Source organism: Cherax quadricarinatus, chromosome 66, assembly GCF_038502225.1.
Source record: "Cherax quadricarinatus isolate ZL_2023a chromosome 66, ASM3850222v1, whole genome shotgun sequence".
Taxonomy (NCBI): Eukaryota; Metazoa; Arthropoda; class Malacostraca; order Decapoda; family Parastacidae; genus Cherax; species Cherax quadricarinatus.
The window spans coordinates 1660670-1686875 of NC_091357.1; positions in this window are offsets into that span (position 1 = coordinate 1660670).

The window sequence follows — 26206 nt, forward strand, 5'->3', positions numbered from 1 at the left end:
GCATGGGTTGATTAGAAGTTTTATTGAAGAAAGAGTAAAATTGGGAGGGGGGGGGGTTGTTGGCTATAGATTGGGAGGCGGCATATGATAGTGTAGAAAGGGAAGCGTTATGGAAGATTATGAGATGGCAGGGGTTTGGAGAGGAAATTATATCATGGGCCAAATTAATGTATCAAGATGCATCCTTGCGGGTGCAGGTAAATGGAAGGTTAGGAGAACAAATTCAGATGAGCAGGGGTCTACGTCAAGGTTGTCCCCTTTCACAAATATTTTTTGCGTGTTTACAGGATCCCTTTTATAGAGGAATTAGGGTCTTATTGGCAGCAAATGGGGTTGGTGACGAAAGGGGTGGGGGGCTGGCATTGTTGGATATGTTCAATCTGTCAGACACTGCAACACAAGGGTATCTTGGTACAGACCTGCAATCAACTTCGACAACTTCCACTAGTGAGAGGGGCTGGATTTGAGAGGGACCTGACCTCTCAACATCTGAGTTCTTACCTCTCCTAGTGGCCTACGTCTCACCTCTTGGCGCTATAAAAAGCTCCATTCTGTCACTTCTTCTCCATATTGTTTCATACTATGGAACAATGCTCTTCTCCAGACTGAGGGACTGACCACCTCAAAACTTTAAGGGTGATGGACTGATTACATCGTCTTCAAGTATCTTCTGCTTCTATCAACTTTTCTGTACTTGACTGAAGAAGCCTACTGTGTAGGCGAAACGTTTCATAATAAAGATACCTAACTGTTGCATATGTGTCTTACCTAACAACATTGTTGGATATGTTGATGACAACGATTTTAGTAAGTGGTAACAGGGATTTGCCTCGGGTGGAATTTTTTTATTTTTTTTTATTTTTTATTTTATTTAAAACATCATAAATACAAGGCTGCTTAAAAATTAAATAGCATCACCATACATAATCTATAGAGTACACCAAGATACACACCATAAATACCAGAAAAAAAAATCTTTGTAACTAATACGTATAGATATATACGACAAACACACCATAAAATGCATACGTACGTTTCACTAAACACACACAATACCAAAAGATATAACTGTTTGTGTAACAAATATAACACTGGTGGAAACCCCACTTAACCCATTATAAGTTACATTCACATCATACAAACATGTTACATTGATGATTAAACAATAGTTTATGTAATTTGCATACAAAATATACAATTGATTATAGAAATTCCAACTTAGACACAAATTCAATGATTTACTCTAACACAAATTCATTAACATAATAAATATTATATAAATTGACGATCATATTAATCGTCAGCAATTTCCATCCATTCTATATGTGTTCAATCTTGATACCTATGAACTACGTTTGAATCACAAACAACAATCACAACATTGCGAAATATTTATAGGATAAATTCGGTACGACTTAGTGTAACGTACTCGTGTTATATCCCTTTAATACTTTGGTGACTCACAGACTAGATTGAACAGTAACAGGGAAGGGATAAAGCATGCATATATATATATATGCATGTTTGTATACCCAAATATCTGGACCTCCATAACACAATCAAAAACAAAACTAAGAAAACTAGTGACTCAAGAATACAACGAGTCTTTACACAAAGGAAAGCATCAAAAACATAACAAATATGTAAAGGCACCCCAGTCATTTTGTACACAAAAGGTACAATAAGTAACCCTAACCCCTGAATCTACAACCACACATCCATAACAACTAAAAAACATTCATGCCCAAACTCATATTCACGCAACTCACATCCTTCCCCCCAAGAGACGAGCCAGCTATTGCCCACTGACCTACACGACAACTTATTCGGCATGCCCGTATATTTATCACAGATTCGCAAGGGTTTCAAGAGTGAGCCTTTTATAACCGTCCGAAAAACCCTTATCCCACCTCCTCCCATACAATTCCCTATTCCTACACATTGTACGATAAAACGTTATTGCAAGGACACGCCTTCGCACCTCACTGACCCCTTTCCCCCGCATTACCCACGAAATATAAATGTAATCCACGATAATATAATCTAAAGCCCGTTCAACGTCCTGGTCTAATCCACCGATGTCGAGACTTAACGCACGCAGGACCTGCACTCCTCTGCCTCCCACCCTCTGTACCACCCTACCCAACCAACTCCTGACATCTTCTAAACCTTCGCAAAAATAGACAACGTGAAAAGCCGTGTCTTCCCCACCACAAAACCCACACCTGCCTCCCTCCACGACTCTTCTGGATCGTAGTATTGCCCCTGACGGCAATATACCATGTAAAAAACGAAACATGACTTCACGCACCCTAGGCCGTAATTTCAACTTACTAAATCGGAGCCATATATTTTCCCACGAGTACATGGGGAACAAACCTTCTACTGGAGCTGCGCACGTACCCCCTAGTAACCTACTTAAAACCCTTATGCGAATGTTCCTCCGTTCCTTTACCATCAACAAAGCTCGTAGTACAATCTCACATTCCCTTAACTCCATTCCCCTATACCACTTTTTCACCCTCGTATATACTTAGTCCATATTTCCCGCCATCACACCCACACGCCAAACCTCCCACTTTAGAAAAACACATTTCACCCTACGCTTTAAGTCCAACAATCCCAAACCTCCTCGACGTACAGGTACCATAACAACCTCACGTTTTAACCAATCACACCTCGATCCCCACAGAAAGGTAAATACTCTTCTCAATATTCCATTGATCGCTGTTCCTGTAATTGGGAATACAGCCGCAACGTGCCACACCTTACTATACAATAAAACGTTAACAACGATCACACGTTGGGCCAGAGTGAGATGTTGGGGCCTCAAAACACCCAGACGACCAATGACCTTTTCCAACGTCCTTACTGAATTTTCCTCCCGCGCCACATCCAAATCGTCTCTATAAATAATACCACAAATCTTTAATGACATCGCAGTTGTGTTAACCACGTTACAGCTCACCATTCCACCCCCTTTCCAGGTACCCAACCCCATGATCATCGACTTTTCACTATTTTTTTTTTTATATTTTATTTAAAACAGTTCATACAATATACATAGATAGTTACGTATATAAATGTGATATAAATATATATAAAAAGAGGCATTATCAGTGGGTGTGTTCCGGTCCACTAAGTAACATTATCAGTGGCTCTGTTCCAGTCCACTAAGTAACATTATCAGTGGCTCTGTTCCGGTCCACTAAGTAACATTATCACGGTCCACTAAGTAACATTATCAGTGGGTGTGTTCCGGTCCACTAAGTAACATTATCAGTGGGTGTGTTCTGGTCCACTAAGTAACATTATCAGTGGGTGTGTTCCGGTCCACTAAGTAACAATATTCATAATGATTCTGATATACACCTAACTACGTAACTAACACACTACTGCAAAATACACAGTGCTTCCATTACTGTTTTCTTTTTTTCATAATGTAAAATGACACAAAGCACTTACAATACTAGTGACTCCCCCCCCAACATTTACGTTATTGTTATTATTATACTCAAAAAGTTGCGCTAAACCACAATGGTGAACATGTACTTTAACTGTTTTATATACTCCATACATTATCAGTTTTAGTTTAAAACTTTCAATGCATTAATAAATAAAAGAAGCCTTAGCAGGTCCTCCACAGAAAAAAAAATGAAATTACATATTCTCAATACACTTAAACGTTTATCTATGAGCTGACATGAAATATAGACTCCACAACATCTTAAAACTATTCAAAGAACTTTTAAAATACTGACAACTATTACACTTTATGACAATATATAAATAATAACACTACTATAGTGAACAATGTCAACTAATATGATAACTGTACACTGGATATTGAAACACACTTGTATTACATATACCAAGAATGTATATTATTAAACACGTATTGTCATGTTCAACAAATTCTAGTTGTTTATTGACATTTTTCAGAGCAATTTTAGACTTGATCTTTCACACACTATGGTTAATAATACCACATTATAGCCCCTAATCGAATTGATAAGCCCCCTCTCGCTTCTCAGGAAAACAATGCTTAATAATCATGATATTCTATATCCATGTAATTCATTTTTCCCTCCCCCCTTTTACAGAGACCAGTCCACCCAGCCATTACAACACTAATTCGCGCAACCCTCTCACAGTCATACCTCTATACGATACCGGAAAATCTATAGCCCATCTACGTCCATACACTACCTCATTTATACACTTTGTTTTATAGAAATGTCCAGCTAAAGCCCTTGTTCGTTCCTCCCACCACCTCCCCCCCACCCCCCCACCTCCCTCATCGCCCACGATATATAGATATAATCTGCCACTAAATACATGACGGCCCTCCTCACACTATCTCCCACTCCCTCTATATCCAAACTCAGTGCCCTTAATACCACTAACCTACTCCCACCCACCATATCCAACACTCTGCGAAACCATAGACGTGCCCTCTCGATATGCTCACAGAAATACACCACATGATATGCTGTTTCCTCCCCCCCACACAAAACACAACATTGAGACTGCAAAATTCCCATCTGATACAGTCGTACTTTAGTTGGCAAAATCCCATGTAAAAACCTATACATAGTTTCCCTCACCCTTGACTTCACCCGTAACTTACTGAAGTCTCCCCAGATTCGTGTCCAATTATATAATGGAAAAACAGTCTCCCCTTCCAACACCTCTTGACACCTTACCAACCTCCCCAAAACACACGCCGTTACATTTTCTGGATTTCTTACTTGTAATAAGTATCTCAACATACTCATACACTCCTCTAAGTCCCTACCCCCCCCCCCCACCACCGCCTCACATCTTCCATCACATCCCTCACTCTGACACCACGTTCCCCACCCAATCTCAGATAACAATGCTTCACGTACATGCTCTTCAGTCTGCTATCCAAAGGAATTAAACCTAAACCCCCCTTTGCCAGCGGTGTCATTACAACCGTCTGCCTCAGCCAATGACAACCATATCCCCATATAAAATTCAGTACTTTCCTTTGCACTTGCCGCACATCTTTCGCCATCAATGGGTACACCACAGCCACGTGCCACAATTTAGGATAAATGAGTGTATTAACTACAATGACTCTCTGTTGTATAGTCAAACCACTCGTTCTTATTCCCCCTAACCTAAGCAATACTCTTTGCACTACCCTTTTAGAATTTGCCTCTCTAGCCCCCTGCGCTGCCCCTCTGTACAATACTCCACAAATTTTTATCTGCTCTACTACCTGCCATCCATACTTTTTTCCCAGTTCCCCTCCCACCCATGACCCAACCTCCAGTAATTTCGACTTTTCACTATTAACACTCATACCTGTTGCTCCACTAAATATTTCAACAATTCTACTTACATTCTTTAACCCCTCCTCTCCCCCCACTAAGACCGTTGTGTCATCCACATAACCAACTATACCCGTAGCACCCCTAAGTCTAACCTCCCCCTCACTTACTCCTACATTTATCAACCTATATAATGGGTCTTGCATACATGCAAATAGGATCTGAGACATGGGGCATCCCTGCCTCAGCCCCCTACCCATACTAACCATCTTCCCCACCCTTCCGTTTATTTGCACTCGTATTTCTGCACCTCTATATAAATTATATACTTTCCGCCCACTGCACAATTTCCTCACCGAACCCAATCCTCCTCATAATCATCCATAATGTCTCTCTCTCTACACAATCATAAGCCGCCTTCCAATCCAAAGCAAGAACACCTCCACCATCCATCCTACGCTCCTCTATATAACCTTTTATCCTCCCATGCCCACTAAACATTGTTCTCCCTGGCACACCCATCTGTCCCCCATCTATAACCTTCCCAATTACTTTACGCAATCTATTACCTAACACCCTGGCAAACAATTTATAATCCCCACACATTAATGATAAACCTCTATAATCTAGGATGCTATTCTGTACTTCCCCCTTTGGAACCATAACTACTACACCTGTCCTTTGTGTTAGACTCATGCTTCCCTTATCCTTCATTACATTCACCAACTGCACCAAGAATTCCTTCATGACATCCCAGTTGCTCAAATAAAATTCATTTGGGATTCCATCTATCCCAGGTGCTTTCCCGACACTCATCCCTTTTAAAGCCGTCCACACTTCCTCTTCATCTATAGGCCCTTCTATCATCGCTCTATCTGCTGACTCTAGGTTTCTCTGTATCCCCTTCTCTAAAATCTTCATATCTGCTATCTTCCTGTTTCCCCCTCTCATATATATCTCAAACCACTTATCAGCATAACCACTCATACTTTCCGTAGTTACTAACCTCTGTCCCATCGTATACCCTCCCACATCCGTATGTACGTCCAACTTCATCATAGTCATTGTCTTCTGTCGCGTCTTTAATCGCCGCAATACACAGGCGGATGGCTTATCTCCCCATAAAACATCTTCCAATCCACCTCTCATTCTCTCACCATCAAATCTTGCATTCTGCATTTCCATTAATTGCGCTTTGATGCCCTCAATCTCTTGTACTGGATAAACCCCACTAAAACCTTCATAGCACTGTTTCAACTGCCCTTCCAAATATCTCTGTAAGCCATATTTCCATTGACTTACCTCCTTTCCTTTCCTCATATAAAAATTTTTGATTCCTGGTTTAGCATATTCCTCCCACCATCGTAGTATATCACCTCCTTTTCTCCCCTTGGTCCACTCATTTGTCCACCACTCAACAAAACTATCACCGTCCTCCAGCTCATCTAACAATCTCACATTAAGTTTCCAATAACTCATGTAACGCTTTGGTAAACCTCCCCATCCCACATCCACGACCACTCCTCTATGATCTGAAAACACTACATTTATAGTTTCTGTATTAGCAACCTGTAACCCAGGAGAAGCATAAATACGATCTAGTCGTGCCGCATATCCTCTCCTCACATAAGTATGCTCCACGTTCCACCCCTCCCTTCTCACTACATCCGCGAAGCCAGCTCCCCCTAAAACATCTCGTAGGACCCCCAACACACACCCTGCATCCCTCGGCTCCACATCTTTTCTACGTATCACACTATTCCAATCCCCTCCAAATAATGAATAAACAGGTAAACCCCGCATATGATAAATTAGTGTGTCCCTTACAAATTCCTCTTTAACACGTCTATTACTGTCCGCCGGCATGTATACACTCACAAAACACACACGTTCCCCACCCCATGTCCCATCCACCCTCGCTACTCTCCCATCTCCCCCTTCTTCCCAATGTAACAATTGGAATGGACTGGTCTCAGCTATTAAAACAGCAGCACCTCCCTTAAGCTTCCCAGTATACCCAGCATAAACTTTATATCCATCTACCAACAAATCCCTTCCATACCTAAAATTATGCTCTTGTAAAAATATTACTTGTATGCCAAGTCTCTTTAAAAAATCACTAAATAACTTACGCTTTACATCAGCCCTTAGGCCGTTAACATTTAAAGTTAGACACTTAAAAATGCTATCGGGGGCTTACCAATCGACCGATATCCTTGCGTTTCCTTACGTTTTTGCTGAACATTCTTTTCACGTTGTCCTTTCTTTGCCTCACCTTTCCTCTGCCCCTTCCCCCCCCTGTCACTTTTTTTTGCACATCCACTGATAGTTTCTTACCAGTTCGTTGCGCTGGTGTGAGGACATCATCACTATCAGAAGCCCCTGCCTCTCTCTTACGTGATGCCTCTACTATGTGCATTCCCTCATCTTCACATTCTACGTTGTGTACTTCAACCACAACCTCACTAATCCTCTTTGATTGCATATCCCCATCACCCACATTACTCACCTCTTGAATTCCTTCCTCACCTATAAGTTTCCCATCTGACACCATGCTTAGTGTCCCGTCCTCATTCTGATTACCCAAGAATTCTTGAATAACAGTGTCTATTGTAGCCGTAACCTGACTACCCAATTCCACTCGTCTCACCTCATCCTCCATACGCATATTCTCAATAACCTGAGAGACCTCCGGTAATGTTACACATTCTTCCGGATTGTCCTCCACGATTTTACTCCATGTTCTATGATCTTGAAGATGCTCCCCTGTAGACTGTGTCGTCACCTCTCTCTCCTTCCCCACTCCGTTTCCCTCTCCATATTTCTCAGGTGTCGATCGACGAGGACACATTGCTGCCATATGATCATAGGCTCCACACAGTCTACATGTTCGTCTTTGCCCCGCATATGTTACATATACCTGTATTCTGAAGTCACTCATAGTCACATATGATGGTATAGATTTGCGCAAAGACATTTTTAGGGTAAAGAAGCCCTCACGCAGTCCAGCATACATACCATCAGACCACCTTCCAACTGATGCCTGATGTATAACACCATACTCATTGAATGTTGCTTTTATATCTTCTTCATCCGCTTCAAATGGGACATTCCGTATCTTTACCCAAGTATAATACTTGGATACGTCCCTCATTCGTACTTCCAAACCAGGATTAACCTTCATACACACGTCTTGGTATTTTTCCACCATCTTGTCATATGTCGCACCCGTCACAAATTTCACAAAGATCCTTGTTGCTCCATTTAAGGCAATACCATACAGATCGTCTTTGTTGATGCAGTAGGTATCCCGTAGTATGGCAGGCAGCATAACAGAAGCATTGGTTTGATAAACCGTTCCTTTCAACACCTCAATACACACAGTGTTGATTCTCCGCCTGATAGCCTGCGCCATTTTGTGAAAATCACTCAGTGCTACCAACAGGTGCTAGCTCAACCGCCAATGTCCGTCCTCCACCAAGGCTGAGTGACGAATGCAGGAGCAAGGCGCAGCACAACCTCACGGCCCTAGAGCGATGAGGTCAAATGTCTTTTCACTATTTACCTTCATACCCGTGGCACGTTCAAACACACGCACAACATCTTCCAACCCTTTCATAGACATTCGTTCACACACCAAAACAGTCGTATCATCCACATAACCTATTAATGCCGGCCAACAATCCCCTTCCCCTACCCCACCCCCACCCCGGGAACTAACTGTGCTCTCAACCATCCTGTAAAAGGGATCCTGAAAACACGCAAATAAGATCTGTGACATAGGGCACCCTTGTCTTAAACCTCTACCCATCTCAAAGTCCGTCCCCATACACCCATTTATTTGTACCCTCATCGTTGCCCCCTTATACAGCGTGTTTACCCACCCAACTATTTCTTCTCCATAACCCTGTCTCCGAAGAATACTCTGCAGTGCACCCCTTTCCACTCTATCATAGGCGGCCCGCCAGTCCAAGGCCAGTAAAGCCGCCCCCGCCCCTCCCCCCTTTGACTCCACAAAACTTCTTATAAGCCCGTGACCTTCTAACATCGACCTGCCCGGCAACCCATACTGCGATGGAGAAACGACCCTCCCCACCACGCATTTTACCCTATTACTCAAAATTTTTGCAAAAACCTTATAGACTGCACAGAGCAACGTTATCGCCCTATACTTCCCAAGGTTTGGCTGCCCTTTGCCTTTCGGGACCAACACCACAACTGCCGTATTCTGCTTATCCCCTAACGTACCCTTCTCCTTCATACAATTTAATAATCTTACCATGAACTTCCCAATCAACTCCCAATGCTGCAAATAAAATTCCACCGGTAAACCATCAATACCCGGGGCCTTGCCCTTCCTCATTCCGTGTAAAGCAATTTCAATTTCCTCCTCAGTAATAACCTCACCCAAAGCCTTCCTATCACTGTGACCCAAAATGCACTTAGCATACGTGCACACCTTACTTAATTCCACTTCATCCACGCCACTACTAGTCCAATGTTTTTTATACCACGTATCCGCATATGCTCTCATAGCTTTTGTGTTTCGTATCACTTGACCTGCTCTATGGATTCCCATCGTCTCATTTACCTCCAAGCTCGGGATTGCCGTCAGCGCCTGCTTTTGCTTTTGTTGTCTCAACACACACGCGGATGGCCTGTCTCCCCACAAAACTTCTTCTAATCCTGCTTGCACCCGCACCGCTTGAAACCGCTCATTATGCAACGTTCGCAAGCTCTCTTTTATGTCTACAATCTCGTCCATGGGGTAAACACCACCAACCGATCCCTGCCCATAACAACTTCGTAATCGATCCTCTAAATAATTCGCTAGCCCATATTTTAAAGTGTTTATACGCCTACCCTCCCTCACGTAAAAGGATTTTATCCTTTCCTTTGCCACCGAGTCCCACCACGTTACAATGTCTTCCACCTCCTGAGCTTCCCTTGAAAGCTCATTCCATAGCATAGAAAAACCCTCTAACCCTTCCTCATCACTTAACACACTAATATTTAATTTCCAATAATTCTTATAAATTTCGGCCATTCCCTCCCACCCTACCTCCACTACAACTGCCCTATGATCTGACAAGACCGTCTCCACCGTATTAAAAGACTTTACAACTACTCCCTGCGAAATATACACTCTGTCTAACCTTGCAGCATATCCCCTTCTGATAAAAGTATGTTCTGTTTCCCACACCCCTCCCCCAAACACATCTCTTAACTTAACATCCCTCAACAAATCTCTGAGAGGTGCAGACACATGCCCAGCCCCTTTGGGTTCGACGTCAGCCGCCCTTATGACACAGTTCCAGTCACCCCCACTATCGCTACTTCCGGAAGACCACGCAAAAAATAAACAAGGTCCTCACACACAAAATCCGTTCGAACCTTCGTGTCATTCTCCGCAGGGGCATAGACACTTACCAAGGATACACGCTTTCCCATCCAAGTCCCATCCACTCGCAACACCCTCCCCCCACCCCCCTCACATCTCTGCAACACCCTCCCCCCACCCCCCTCACATCTCTGCAACACCCTCCCCCCACCCCCCTCACATCTCTGCAACACCCTCCCCCCACCCCCCTCACATCTCTGCAACACCCTCCCCCCACCCCCCTCACATCTCTGCAACACAAACGGGCTCGTCTCTTTTATTAAAAGACCCACACCACCTTTCAAACGGATAGTTGGCAGGGTCAGTACTGTATAACCTGCAACCTGCAACACTTCTCCTTCTTTGAAATTGTGTTCTTGAAGGAAGAGAACATCAATTCTATGTTTGCTAAGAAAACTGTTCAACCAATCTCTCTTTAGTCTAGTACATAAACCGTTAACATTAGCAGTCATACACCTAAGGCCTGTTATATTTTCCACCCTTTCCTCTTCTCCTCCCGTGGTTCACCACTTGATTTGTTACGTCTATGTGTCTTTTTTACAGTACCTTCCCATTCGCCTCCCTTCTTGCGATGGCGTCCCTCCTGACTCCCCCCCCTCCCCACCCCTCCCCTCACCCATCCTCTCAGTTTTTTTTCCAGTCCTCTGTGCCGGCGTCAGTACGTCATCCGAATCTGACGTAGCTGCCCGTTTCCTCGTAACGTTCTTATCCTCCATGTCAAGATCCGAGGAAGCCTCACGGTGTACCTCAACATCCACCTCACAATGAGGTATGAAGTCTCCCGATGTCCCAGTCTCGTCGTCCTTCTGCCGAGTCTCATTGTTGACAATCCGGACTCAGAAAGTCTCCAGCTACGTCTTCCGGAGACGGAGCTTCCACCACTTGCGGTGACAAGGTCCTTAAAACTTCGTCTAAATCCTCACCTATACTCAACACGTCATGCCGGGGTACCAATCCAGCAGATGGTATCGGCAACGAGTCAGGTGCAGGGAGCTGAGGGGAGGACTCACTCTCATTTCGAAAAGCCTGTTCCACCATCTCACTCCACAAACGACCACGCCCTTCCTCTGACGAACGATGCTCACCTTCATCACGTGACTGGGGCTACTTCTTCTTGCACAGGTTTGGTCACGCGTCTGTTCTTTTCGCATGCCGCCGCTATGTGGTCATACTCTCCACAAATGCGACACGTACGCCGCTGTCCAGGATATAAAACCATTACCTGTGTCCTAAAATCTTGAAGATACACATATGACGGTATGGGTTGACGCAACGTCATCTTAAGGCTGAATGTACCTTCCGGCATACCTGCGTAGGCACCCATTATCCACTTACCCTGCTGGGCAGAGTGCACAGTTCCATATTTCTCAAATACGTTTCTGATGTCAGCTTCGTTCGCCTCGAAGGGGACATTCCGCAACTTTATCCAAGTATAATATCGAGACACGTCCACCAGTCTCAAACGCACAGCAGGCGTAACGTCAAAACACACATCTTGAAAGCGCGTAACCACCGATTCATAAACTGTCGCAGCAAGCAGTTTCACAAATACTCTATGCGCTCCGTTCAGCGCTACCCCATACAATTCACCATCTTGCATGCCGTATGTCTCCCTGATTATCTTGGGTAAGAGTATTTGAGCTGAACTAGGTGTAATCGCACCTCGAAGTAGTTCAATACCAATATTATTAACGCGTCTGCGATGACAAACCGCCATCTTAACACCAGTAATTTCCCAGCGGTGTCAACAGAGACACAACAACACCTCCTCGTACCACTGCTGTCAGGTTACTGAGGAGCGTCAGGCAAGGGGGTCTACACAGCCCAAGAGCGATGCAGACAATGAAAAGTTAGTAAACGTTATTGAAAAGGCTTCTGGCATGTCAATTAATAAGGAGAAAACGAAGTATATGGATCTTGGGGATGGGTTAAGTGAGGAATGTGAAGTAGTTGAAAGGTGGAAAAAGGTGGACCAATTACTGATATGTGGGATCGTTTATGTAAGTGATATCAAGTTAGCACAACAAATAAATTCAGTGCGTATTGTAATGGTGTACTGAAGCGCCTCAGTGGTTTACGAGCTGCACACTTAACTTTGCATCAAAGAGTGATTACAACGAATGTCCTATTATATAGTAAACTTTGGCATGTAGCAGCAATATATCCGATACTTCGTAGTGAGATACAAAGGTTACAAAAGCGCGTTTTTAGATTCATTTGGGGTACTGGAAGCGAATGGTTAGGTAGAGCGGTTGTCACACTCCCGGTTGGCCGAGGAGGGCTGGGTCTTACAGCTGTTGAAAAGAGGATTATGAGTGTGTATTTGAAACGTAGTTATAAGCGGGAGGGGGGGGGGGCGAGGGAAGGCGGACTTCATAAGATACGTCAGGATATGCAACGGTGGTGGGTGGGTAGGGAGTTCATAATAGGTGAGGCAATGTTACGGGTCATCATAAACATGAGCGATCCTTCACATATTAAATTGGGAAACCTTGATGGGGTGGATGGTAAGGCAGTGGTAGCAGTGGTAGAAGGGGTTTATCCGATGTATGATTGGCGTAATATATGGGGGCGTTTGAATAAATTGCGTTTAAAACCTAAAGTACGAGAAGTTATGTATAGATTTTTACATGGGATCTTACCGTCTGGAATGGTTTTATTCCATAAGAGAATACGGGAGGATGGGATATGCAAGGCTTGTGGTGGATTGGAGACTGTTTTCCATATGGTGTATTTTTGCGAATGTATTGAACTAATAAGGGTTTGGTTGGGCAAGGTAATAAGGTTAGTGGGAGGGGGGGGGGGGTTTGCAGGTGTTGAGGGTTTTAATTAAGCTTAGACATAGGTGGGGTGAATCAGATGGTAGAGAATGCGGTAGGGTATATAATTACGGATTATATTTATATGTCTTGGGCTATGAGAGGAGCGAACGTGTGTGAAAGAATTAATGCATTAACAGCAACTTTTTATAGGACAAAGTGAAGAAATAAGGAGGTGTATGGGGGGAGATGGGAGAGGGATTTAAGTGAGGGTTATAGGAATTTCACATTACGGGATTTACGGGAGTTGAAAGGCAGGTAAGGGGGATGAAATGGGCTGGTTTCCTAGAATGGGCGGTAGCATGATGAGTTTGTTTGATGAATGTTATATGAGGTATGTCTGGGGTGCAATTTTAACATTATTTGTTCTGAGTGTTTCAAGTACAATACAGTTATATATATATATATATATATATATATATATATATATATATATATATATATATATATATATATATATATATATATATATATATATATATGTTTCTTGTATATACCATTTTTTTTTTTTCATATTTTATTCAAAGACATAATACAAGATATAAATAAAAGAACACAATAATTAGCCACTTGCGAATACAATGATCTAGTGTCAACCCCCATCAGACCCCAAGTGTTACAATCATATAAAAGGGTAAACCTTCACCTAACAATGAAAAAAGCATGATAATACCTGCTCAGAAAATACACTTACAGAATCTAAACCTACAATACACTCCTGTTACACTGTACAATAAAACCCCCTTGTACAAAGCACACACAAGATATGATAAACATAGGCATAAAAACATTATACATTACAAAAATGAAACAAAAGGCAAACCTAAGCCTTCAATAAAATTGCCAAGACATACCACCATAATACGTCCCGCAGAGTGCTGGAACCTCCGAACAGAATAAAATAGCGAGCCTGAGCTTGCTACCATCTGCAGCTCATAAGGCTGCCATCCCCACGAGCCCCTTTGGGGCGGGGCAGATGGCAGACCAGAGGCCTAGCTTCTCCCTACGAGCCCCGTGAGGGCGGGGAATGTGGCTAGGCATGGGGACACTTGGTCCCAAAGATGAGGAGGTACTGTACCTCCTCCCATGGGAGACTTAAGTCTCGAGACACTCCCCAGATAGGGAGCCAAGGCCGGGTCACCACTACTTGGAAAAGACTCGGGCCGGGAGAATACCGGCGAATAAAAAAAAAATAGCGAGAGCTCCAGCACGTAACAAAACCATTAACACAAACAAAGCTTACAATTTATGTCAGAGCTCACACCAACCCCCACTACTCTGTTAAATAAGATCCCTTGCACAAGTTGCACTGTAAATATCACAACCTACAAAATTTAAAAAAATACAGAACCTAAAACGTTAGGCAAAAGCCTATAATAAACATTACATTAGGGCATCTCACAATGAAACCCCACCTAAACATTGGGCAAGACACATCCGCAAGTAAAAAATTTAACATTATGTATGCAAGTACAATCCATACAAATAACAAAATCCTATCGTAAGGTATCAAAACGATCTAGTTACAGTACATTAAAACCTTATTTCCCTATTTGAAGCACAAAATACATCATGAGAAGTTACATAACAAGCCTAAATCTGGCATTGAGTAACATTAACGTAGAAAAAAAATTCAAAACACGTAATAATTAAAGATTGTGATAGTAGGTTCATATACATATATCCCAGATTATATAAGCCATGTAAAGGCTGATACCTTTTAAAGAACCATACATCAAGTACATACATTTTTGAATATGCTTGAGGTAAGCCAAGCATTAACAGGATATATACACATATGACCGTCACGTTCACCTATTAGCGATACACGACAGGCCATTGCTTGAGATTATCTCATGCGTCGGTGTTCGACATTTATTCATTATTAGTTTCACAATAACTATACAGTTTAAATGTCGACCCTAAGGTACATCAGTGTATAACTAATAGCGACGAGGGTCGCCGACGTATGCCAGGGATTGCTCAAACCTCTATAGTTTCAAAGTCTAACCTTAAGGCGTCATCATACTGACGACAATATTACTATAGCATGTGTCGATTCTACTACACAAATGATGTGTATTATAAAAGGTTAACGTACATTTTATTCGATGTATTCACTTGGCAAACAATATAACATAATTTTTTTTTCCAAAACCCCGATTCGTTCTCGTTTATACCTTCTAGACCTTACATGACCTTACATGACCTTACATGACCTTACATGACCTTACATGACCTTACATGACCGCCCCTTCCCAATGTTTCATCATTATTCCTCACCATTTCGAATCCAACAGTCACTCTCGCTCACACACGAAAAGACCAGCCACGTCTACCCTCTATGGTACTAATGCCCATAAATCACGTACATGGAAATTACAATATCCCACCGAAAAAGATGAAAGCCATCTACCCCCAGCAATCTCTCTATTCCTCTGCTGTGTACCATAAAAAATCGCTGCCAGCGCCCTGATCCTCTCTCTTGCTGATACGTGTCTGCAGGCCCATGAAGTATATACAAAGTCAGTGACTAAATATCCAATCGCCCTTTGTACCGGCAACCCCCCCCCCCCACATCTAGACTTAAAGCTCTTAAGATACTAATTCCCTCACCTCCCACCATCTGTATAACTCTGCTAAACCACACTTTTACCGCTTCCAATCTCTCACAAAAATACACTGCGTGGAAAGCCGTGTCAATATCCCCACACACACAAAACGCTCCTTACCCACTTGCACACGTCTATTCGCTAACACCTCCCCGGAAGGCAATATATTGTGAAGGAATTTATACATGACCTCCCGTACCCCGGCCCTCAATCGTAACTCCTTATAGCGACCCCAAATATCGCGCCATGCATACATTGGATATATCCCCTCTACGCTAGCCACCCTCTCTCTCTTTCCCACCCTTGCCAGTTTTCTAATCTTGATTCGACTTGGATCCCTTGCATAAATTAAAACCCTCAGCATGTTCTCGCATCTCGTAACATCCCCACCATTCATCCATCGTAACAAATCCCCTCGAATCCAATTCAAACCTGTACCAACCCTCCGACCCTCACGCAAATAACTATGTTTAACGTACATACCTAATATTCTCATGTGCAGATTCAATAACCCCAGTCCACCCCGACTAGTCGGTAAATACACAACATCTCTCGCTAACCAATCACAACCGGAACCCCATATATATCTAAATACACGCTTCAATAAACGTTTCTCATCACACGCAACTAACGGATACATGCTTACCACATGCCACAACTTACCAAACAAAAGCACATTCGCTACAATTACACGCTGATGCAAAGTTAAGCCTCCTGCACGCAACCCCGCCAAGCGACCTAACACCCTATCCACAACCTCACTCGAATTAACCTTCCTCGCTTCCTGAATGTTTCTCATATGAACAATTCCACATACCTTGATGTGAGTTACTAAAGGCCAACCCTCCTCCTGACCTATGTCCCCACTAATGCTATCTCCCACTTATCCTTATTGACCATCATCCCCGTTGCTCTCCCAAAAAGTTTTACCAATTCACCTACTTTTCGTAAATCTCGTGATCTCCTATATAAAATCGTGGTGTCATTCACATAGCCTACGATTCCCGCTTTTATCCCCATCCTTCCTCGCATTTCACCCTCATTCACACTCTCCCGTACAGCTCTGAAAAAAGGGTCCTGAAGTAACGCAAAAAGAATCTGCGATACAGGACACCCCTGCCTCAAACCACGTTTCATTCCAATTAAATTCCCTAACCTGCCATTTATCTGTACCCTAAACATAGCCTGCTTATACAAAGCCATCGTCCGACTTACTATTTCCTTCCCGAATCCTTTTCACTGCATGAACTTCCATAAAGCCTCACGCTCCACACAATCGTATGCCGCATGCCAGTCCAAAGCCAGTATTCCCCCTGCATTACCCTTCCCGCTTTCGTCAATGAACCTGCGTATAATACCTTGCCCCACACACATTGATCTTCCGGGTACCCCATATTGCCATATTACCGAAAAATAGCTTAACTCTTTGGCAACACAATGGTACCAGAATGAATGTTCTACGACGTTTCTACAAGAAATTATAGTCATTTATATCAGGTATGGTGACGGTGATATTGGTAGCGAGTCTGCTCACAGCCCATATATATTTTGGAAATTTTTCCTTGTTTTTTTTATCGCTTTTTCTTGCATTATTTCTTGCATTATTCTTTCTAATATAATAACTGACTATTTGGCATCATAAAACAGAAGGCGGAGCTTATCCCTAGACTTAGAGACAACCATTAATCATATGGGATCGCTCGGCAGTGCTCCCGCTCAAGATAGAGCCAGGATAAATCACTTCATTATTATGCTTATATCAGCTTATATATCAACTCTACGGCTTATTTATCTATCAGAATTGATCTAATGTGATATAATAAACACTCTAAATAACATACAAACATGTTATATAGGCCATAATATGGCGAGAGATTATAGGGAATATTTCGATATAAATGAATTACTGCTCTCTATGTCGTCTCTGAGTAAGAGAAAACGGTGTTTTGAAGAGGATAACTGCACTAGAACATCAGTTTACTAAGAAATACACCCTAACAAACGCGATTTTCGCGAATTTTTTTTTTTTTTTTTTGAGACTGTGCGCCGGCCGGCGCTCCCGGCCAATATCTCGGAAGTAACTTATTCACCTAAGGTACCTATTTCTGCCTTTATTACTTAATTAAATGGAATAATATTCACAGAAATTGTAGAATAATGATTTCTCTAATTTTCTCCAAGCTTTTTTTGGAAATATTCCAAATGCTTTCGGAGTTATGTGGGAGTAAAGGGCAGATTTTTTGCAAAATTCCAGGAACTAACAAACTTTATTTTTTTTGTGAAATAAAGATAAGTTATTTAGAGAAAAGGTGTTATTATACTGTACTAGTCTTCTGTGTTATTGAACTGTACAGGTCTTCTGTGTTAAGGTGCTGTACTGGTCCTCTGTATTATTTTACTGTACCTGTCTTCTGTGTATTGTTCTGTATTGGTCTTCTGCGTTGTTGTTATGTACTGGTCTTCTGTGTTACTGTAATGTACTGGTCTTCTGTGTTACTGTAATGTACTGGTCTTCTGTGTATTGTACTCTACTGGTCTTCTGAGTTTTTGTGCTGTACTGGTTTTCTGTGTCACTGTACTGCACTGGTCTTCTGTGTTATTATGTTCTGGTCTTCCGTGTTATTGTACTCTACTTGTCTTCTGCGTTATTGTACTGGGCCTCTGTGTTATTGTACGCTACTGGTCTTGTGTGTTGTTTTATACTGGTCTTTTGTGCAATTGTACTGTACTCTTCTTCTGTGATTTGAAATGTACTGGTCTTCTATGTTATTGAACCGTAGTGGTCCTCTGTGTAACTGTACTGAACTGTTCCTGTGTGCTACTGTACTGTACTGGTCTTCTGTGTTAGTGAACTGTATTGCTAGTCTACGTTATTGTAAAGTACTGTTCTTGTTTTATTCTTTGTGCTAGTCTTCTCTGTTATTGTACAGTACTGGTCTTCTGTGTTATTGTACTGTACTGGTCTTCTGTGTTATTGTACTGTACTGGTCTTCTGTGTTATTGTACTGTACTGGTCTTCTGTGTTATTGTACTGTACTGGTCTTCTGTGTTATTGTACTGTACTGATCTTCTGTGTTATTGTACTGTACTGGTCTTCTGTGTTACTGTACTGTACTGGTCTTCTGTGTTATTGTACTGTACTGGTCTTCTGTGTTATTGTACTGTACTGGTCTTCTGTGTTATTGTACTGTACTGGTCTTCTGTGTTATTGTACTGTACTGGTCTTCTGTGTTATTGTACTGTACTGGTCTTCTGTGTTATTGTACTGTACTGGTCTTCTGTGTTATTGTACTGTACTGGTCTTCTGTGTTATTGTACTGTACTGGTCTTGTGTGTTATTGTACTGTACTGGTCTTCTGTGTTATTGTACTGTACTGGTCTTCTGTGTTATTGTACTGTACTGGTCTTCTGTATTATTGTACTGTACTGGTCTTCTGTGTTATTGTACTGTACTGGTCTTCTGTGTTATTGTACTGTACTGGTCTTCTGTGTTATTGTACTGTACTGGTCTTCTGTGTTATTGTACTGTACTGGTCTTCTGTGTTATTGTACTGTACTGGTCTTCTGTGTTATTGTACTGTACTGGTCTTCTGTGTTATTGTACTGTACTGGTCTTCTGTGTTATTGTACTGTACTGGTCTTCTGTATTATTGTACTGTACTGGTCTTCTGTGTTATTGTACTGTACTGGTCTTCTGTGTTATTGTACTGTACTGGTCTTTTGTGTTATTGTACTGTACTGGTCTTCTGTGTTATTGTACTGTACTGGTCTTTTGTGCTATTGTACTGTACAGGTCTTCTGTGTTACTGTACTGTGCTTCACTGGTATTGTGTGTAGTATACTTTGCTGGTCTTCTGTGTTATTAAGCTTTACTGATCTGTGTTAGTGTACTGTGCTTGTCGTATACTGTTATGGTATTCTGTGTATTGTTCTGTACGGGTCTTCTGTGTTATTTTACTGTACTGGTCTTCTGTGTTATTGTACTGTACTGGTCTTCTGTGTTATTGTACTGTACTGGTCTTCTGTGTTATTGTACTGTACTGGTCTTTTGAGTTTCTGTGCTGTACTGGTCCTCTGTGTTACTGTACTGTACTGCGCTGGTATTGTGTGCATTGTACTGTTATAGTCTTCTGTGTTATTGTACTGTATTGGTGTACTGTGCTGCTCGCCTGTGTTACTGAACCGTACTAGTCCTCTGTGTTAATGTACTGCACTGGTCTTCCGTGTTATTGTACTGTACTGGTCTTCTGTGTTATTGTACTGTACTGGTCTTCTGTGTTATTGTAATGTACTGGTTTTCAGCGTTATTGTACTGTATTAGTCTTCTGTGTTATTGTACTATACTGGTCTTCTGTGTTATTGTACTGTACTGGTCTTCTGTGTTATTGTACTGTACTGGTCTTCAGTGTTATTGTACTGTACTGGTCTTCTGTGTTATTGTACTGTACTGGTCTTCTGTGTTATTGTACTGTACTGGTCTTCTGTGTTATTGTACTGTACTGGTCTTCTGTGTTATTGTACTGTACTGGTCTTCTGTGTTATTGTACTGTACGGTTGTATTATTGTACTGTATTGGTCATCTGTGTTATTGTACTGTACTGGTCATCTGTGTTATTGTACTGTACTGGTCTTCTGTGTTATTGTACTGTACTGGTCTTCTGTGTTATTGTACTGTACTGGTCTTCTGTGTTATTGTACTGTACTGGTCTTCTGTGTTATTGTACTGTACTGGTCTTCTGTGTTATTGTACTGTACTGGTCTTCTGTGTTATTGTACTGTACTGGTCTTCTGTGTTATTGTACTGTACTGGTCTTCTGTGTTATTGTACTGTACTGGTCTTCTGTGTTATTGTACTGTACTGGTCTTCTGTGTTATTGTACTGTACTGGTCTTCTGTATTATTGTACTGTACTGGTCTTCTGTGTTATTGTACTGTACTGGTCTTCTGTGTTATTGTACTGTACTGGTCTTCTGTGTTACTGTACTGTACTGGTCTTCTGTGTTATTGTACTGTACTGGTCTTCTGTGTTACTGTACTGTACTGGTCTTCTGTGTTATTGTACTGTACTGGTCTTCTGTGTTACTGTACTGTACTGGTCTTCTGTGTTATTGTACTGTACTGGTCTTCTGTGTTATTGTACTGCACTGGTCTTCTGTGTTATTGTACTGTACTGGTCTTCTGTGTTATTGTACTGTACTGGTCTTCTGTGTTATTGTACTGTACTGGTCTTCTGTGTTATTGTACTGTACTGGTCTTCTGTGTTATTGTACTGTACTGGTCTTCTGTGTTATTGTACTGTACTGGTCTTCTGTGTTATTGTACTGTACTGGTCTTCTGTGTTATTGTACTGTACTGGTCTTCTGTGTTATTGTACTGTACTGGTCTTCCGTGTTATTGTACTGTTCTTCTGTGTTATTGTACTGTACTGGTCTTCTGTGTTATTGTACTGTACTGGTCTTCTGTGTTATTGTACTGTACTGGTCTTCTGTGTTATTGTACTGTACTGGTCTTCTGTGTTATTGTACTGTACTGGTCTTCTGTGTTATTGTACTGTACTGGTCTTCTGTGTTATTGTACTGTACTGGTCTTCTGTGTTATTGTACTATACTGGTCTTCTGTGTTATTGTACTGTACTGGTCTTCTGTGTTATTGTACTGTACTGGTCTTCTGTGTTATTGTACTGTACTGGTCTTCTGTGTTATTGTACTGTACTGGTCTTCTGTGTTATTGTACTGTACTGGTCTTCTGTGTTATTGTACTGTACTGGTCTTCTGTGTTATTGTACTGTACTGGTCTTCTGTGTTATTGTACTGTACTGGTCTGGTCTTGTGTGTTATTGTACTGTACTGGTCTTCTGTGTTATTGTACTGTACTGGTCTTCTGTGTTATTGTACTGTACTGGTCTTCTGTGTTATTGTACTGTACTGGTCTTCTGTGTTATTGTACTGTACTGGTCTTCTGTGTTATTGTACTGTACTGGTCTTCTGTGTTATTGTACTGTACTGGTCTTCTGTGTTATTGTACTGTACTGGTCTTCTGTGTTATTGTACTGTACTGGTCTTCTGTGTTATTGTACTGTACTGGTCTTCTGTGTTATTGTACTGTACTGGTCTTCTGTGTTATTGTACTGTACTGGTCTTCTGTGTTATTGTACTGTACTGGTCTTCTGTGTTATTGTACTGTACTGGTCTTCTGTGTTATTGTACTGTACTGGTCTTCTGTGTTATTGTACTGTACTGGTCTTCTGTGCTATTGTACTGTACTGGTCTTCTGTGTTACTGTACTGTACTGGTCTTGTGTGTTATTGTACTTGTACTGGTCTTGTGTGTTATTGTACTGTACTGGTCTTCTGTGTTATTGCACTGTACTGGTCTTCTTTGTATTGTACTGTACTGGTCTTCTGTGTTATTGTACTGTACTGGTCTTCTGTGTTATTGTACTTTACTGGTCTTGTGTGCTATTGTACTGTACTGGTCTTCTGTGTTATTGTACTGTACTGGTCTTCTGTGTTATTGTACTGTACTGGTCTTCCGTGTTATTGTACTGTACTGGACTTCCGTGTTATTGTACTGTACTAGTCTTCTGTGTTATTGTACTGTACTGGTCTTCTGTGTTACTGTACTGTACTGGTCTTCTGTGTTATTGTACTGTACTGGTCTTCTGTGTTATTGTACTGTACTGGTCTTCTGTGTTATTGTACTGTACTGGTCTTCTGTGTTATTGTACTGTACTGGTCTTCTGTGTTATTGTACTGTACTGGTCTTCTGTGTTATTGTACTGTACTGGTCTTCTGTGTTATTGTACTGTACTGGTCTTCTGTGTTATTGTACTGTACTGGTCTTCTGTGTTATTGTACTGTACTGGTCTTCTGTGTTATTGTACTGTACTGGTCTTCTGTGTTATTGTACTGTACTGGTCTTCTGTGTTATTGTACTGTACTGGTCTTCTGTGTTATTGTACTGTACTGGTCTTCTGTGTTATTGTACTGTACTGGTCTTCTGTGTTATTGTACTGTACTGGTCTTCTGTGTTATTGTACTGTACTGGTCTTCTGTGTTATTGTACTGTACTGGTCTTCTGTGTTATTGTACTGTACTGGTCTTCTGTGTTATTGTACTGTACTGGTCTTCTGTGTTATTGTACTGTACTGGTCTTCTGTGTTATTGTACTGTACTGGTCTTCTGTGTTATTGTACTGTACTGGTCTTCTGTGTTATTGTACTGTACTGGTCTTCTGTGTTATTGTACTGTACTGGTCTTCTGTGTTATTGTACTATACTGGTCTTCTGTGTTATTGTACTGTACTGGTCTTCTGTGTTATTGTACTGTACTGGTCTTCTGTGTTATTGTACTGTACTGGTCTTCTGTGTTATTGTACTGTACTGGTCTTCTGTGTTATTGTACTGTACTGGTCTTCTGTGTTATTGTACTGTACTGGTCTTCTGTGTTATTGTACTGTACTGGTCTTCTGTGTTATTGTACTGTACTCGTCTTCTGTGTTATTATACTGGTCCTCTGTGTTACTGAACTTTACTGGTCTTCTGTGTTACTGTACTGCGCTGGTCTTCTGTGTTATTGAACTGTACTGGTCTTCTGTGTTATTGTACTGTACTGGTCTTCTGTGTTATTGTACTGTACTGGTCTTCTGTGTTATTGTACTGTACTGGTCTTCTGTGTTATTGTACTGTACTGGTCTTCTGTGTTATTGTACTGTACTGGTCTTCTGTGTTATTGTACTGTACTGGTCTTCTGTGTTATTGTACTGTACTGGTCTTCTGTGTTATTGTACTGTACTGGTCTTCTGTGTTATTGTACTGTACTGGTCTTCTGTGTTATTGTACTGTACTGGTCTTCTGTGTTATTGTACTGTACTGGTCTTCTGTGTTATTGTACTGTACTGGTCTTCTGTGTTATTGTACTGTACTGGTCTTCTGTGTTATTGTACTGCACTGGTCTTCTGTGTTATTGTACTGTACTGGTCTTCTGTGTTATTGAACTGTACTGATCTTCTGTGTCATTGTTCTGTATTGGTCTTCTGTGTTACTGTATTGTACTGGTCTTCTGTTTTATTGTACTGTACCTGTCTTCTGTGTTATTGTACTGTACTGGTCTTCTGTGTTATTGTACTGTACTGATCTTCTGTGTTATTGTACTGTACTGGTCTTCTGTGTTACTGTACTGTACTGGTCTTCTGTGTTATTGTACTGTACTGGTCTTCTGTGTTATTGTACTGTACTGGTCTTCTGTGTTATTGTACTGTACTGGTCTTCTGTGTTATTGTACTGTACTGGTCTTCTGTGTTCTTGTACTGTACTGGTCTTCTGTGTTATTGTACTGTACTGGTCTTCTGTGTTACTGTACTGTACTGGTCTTCTGTGTTATTGTACTGTACTGGTCTTCTGTGTTATTGTACTGTACTGGTCTTCTGTGTTATTGTACTGTACTGGTCTTCTGTGTTATTGTACTGTACTGGTCTTCTGTGTTATTGTACTGTACTGGTCTTCTGTGTTATTGTACTGTACTGATCTTCTGTGTTATTGTACTGTACTGGTCTTCTGTGTTATTGTACTGTACTGGTCTTCTGTGTTATTGTACTGTACTGGTCTTCTGTGTTATTGTACTGTACTGGTCTTCTGTGTTATTGTACTGTACTGGTCTTCTGTGTTATTGTACTGTACTGGTCTTCTGTGTTATTGTACTGTACTGGTCTTCTGTGTTATTGTACTGTACTGGTCTTCTGTGTTACTGTACTGTACTGGTCTTCTGTGTTACTGTACTGTACTGATCTATGTTATCACTGTGTGTATTATACTGTACTGGTCTTCTGTGTTATTGTACTGTACTGGTCTTCTGTGTTATTGTACTGTACTGGTCTTCTGTGTTATTGTACTGTACTGGTCTTCTGTGTTATTGTACTGTACTGATCTTCTGTGTTATTGTACTGTACTGGTCTTCTGTGTTATTGTACTGTACTGGTCTTCTGTGTTATTGTACTGTACTGGTCTTCTGTGTTACTGTACTGTACTGGTCTTCTGTGTTATTGTACTGTACTGGTCTTCTGTGTTATTGTACTGTACTGGTCTTCTGTGTTATTGTACTGTACTGGTCTTCTGTGTTATTGTACTGTACTGATCTTCTGTGTTACTGTACTGTGCTGGTCTTCTGTGTTACTGTACTGTACTGCACTCGTACTGTGTGTATTATACTGTACTGATCTTCTGTGTTATTGTACTGTACTGGTCTTCTGTGTTATTGTACTGTACTGGTCTTCTGTGTTATTGTACTGTACTGGTCTTCTGTGTTATTGTACTGTACTGGTCTTCTGTGTTATTGTACTGTACTGGTCTTCTGTGCTATTGTACTGTACTGGTCTTCTGTGTTATTGTACTGTACTGGTCTTCTGTGTTATTGTACTGTACTGGTCTTCTGTGTTATTGTACTGTACTGGTCTTCTGTGTTATTGTACTGTACTGGTCTTCTGTGTTATTGTACTGTTTTATATTACATATATTTTTGTGTGTAATTATGATGGTTTGTTTGTTATTAAGCTTTTTTATGTGTTATCGTACTTATTTATTTGTCACTACAATGTTTTATGTCTCAATTTACTTTTTTATGTGTTTATCTAATGATTTGTGCCACTATACTTTTTTATTGTTATGATACTTATGAGTTACTTTCATGTTTTGTGTGTTAATACACTGTTTTATATGTCACTGTAAAACATTCTGACTTGATTCATCTTAACCAAACCATACCACGGGCGGGATTTGAGACTCTCTGACCGCGGGTTCAAATCCCGCCCGTGGTTTGGTTTGTTTGCAATCGTGAGTCTGGTTTTATTCATCTTATACGTTACAAACGAATCGCTACCTAAAGTCTTTTACCAATAGAGTCTTGCCAAAACTATTTCCAACAGAAACCTACCGGAGGTCTTCTACTAAAAGTCTTCTGGTAACAGTCCTTCCAGTAGTAATCTCATAATAGCGTCCAGTCTTATAAACTTGATTCCTACCAACACAATCCTAAGAAAAGAATTCTGTCAAGTTTTCTATCAGGTATTTACCAGACAGGTT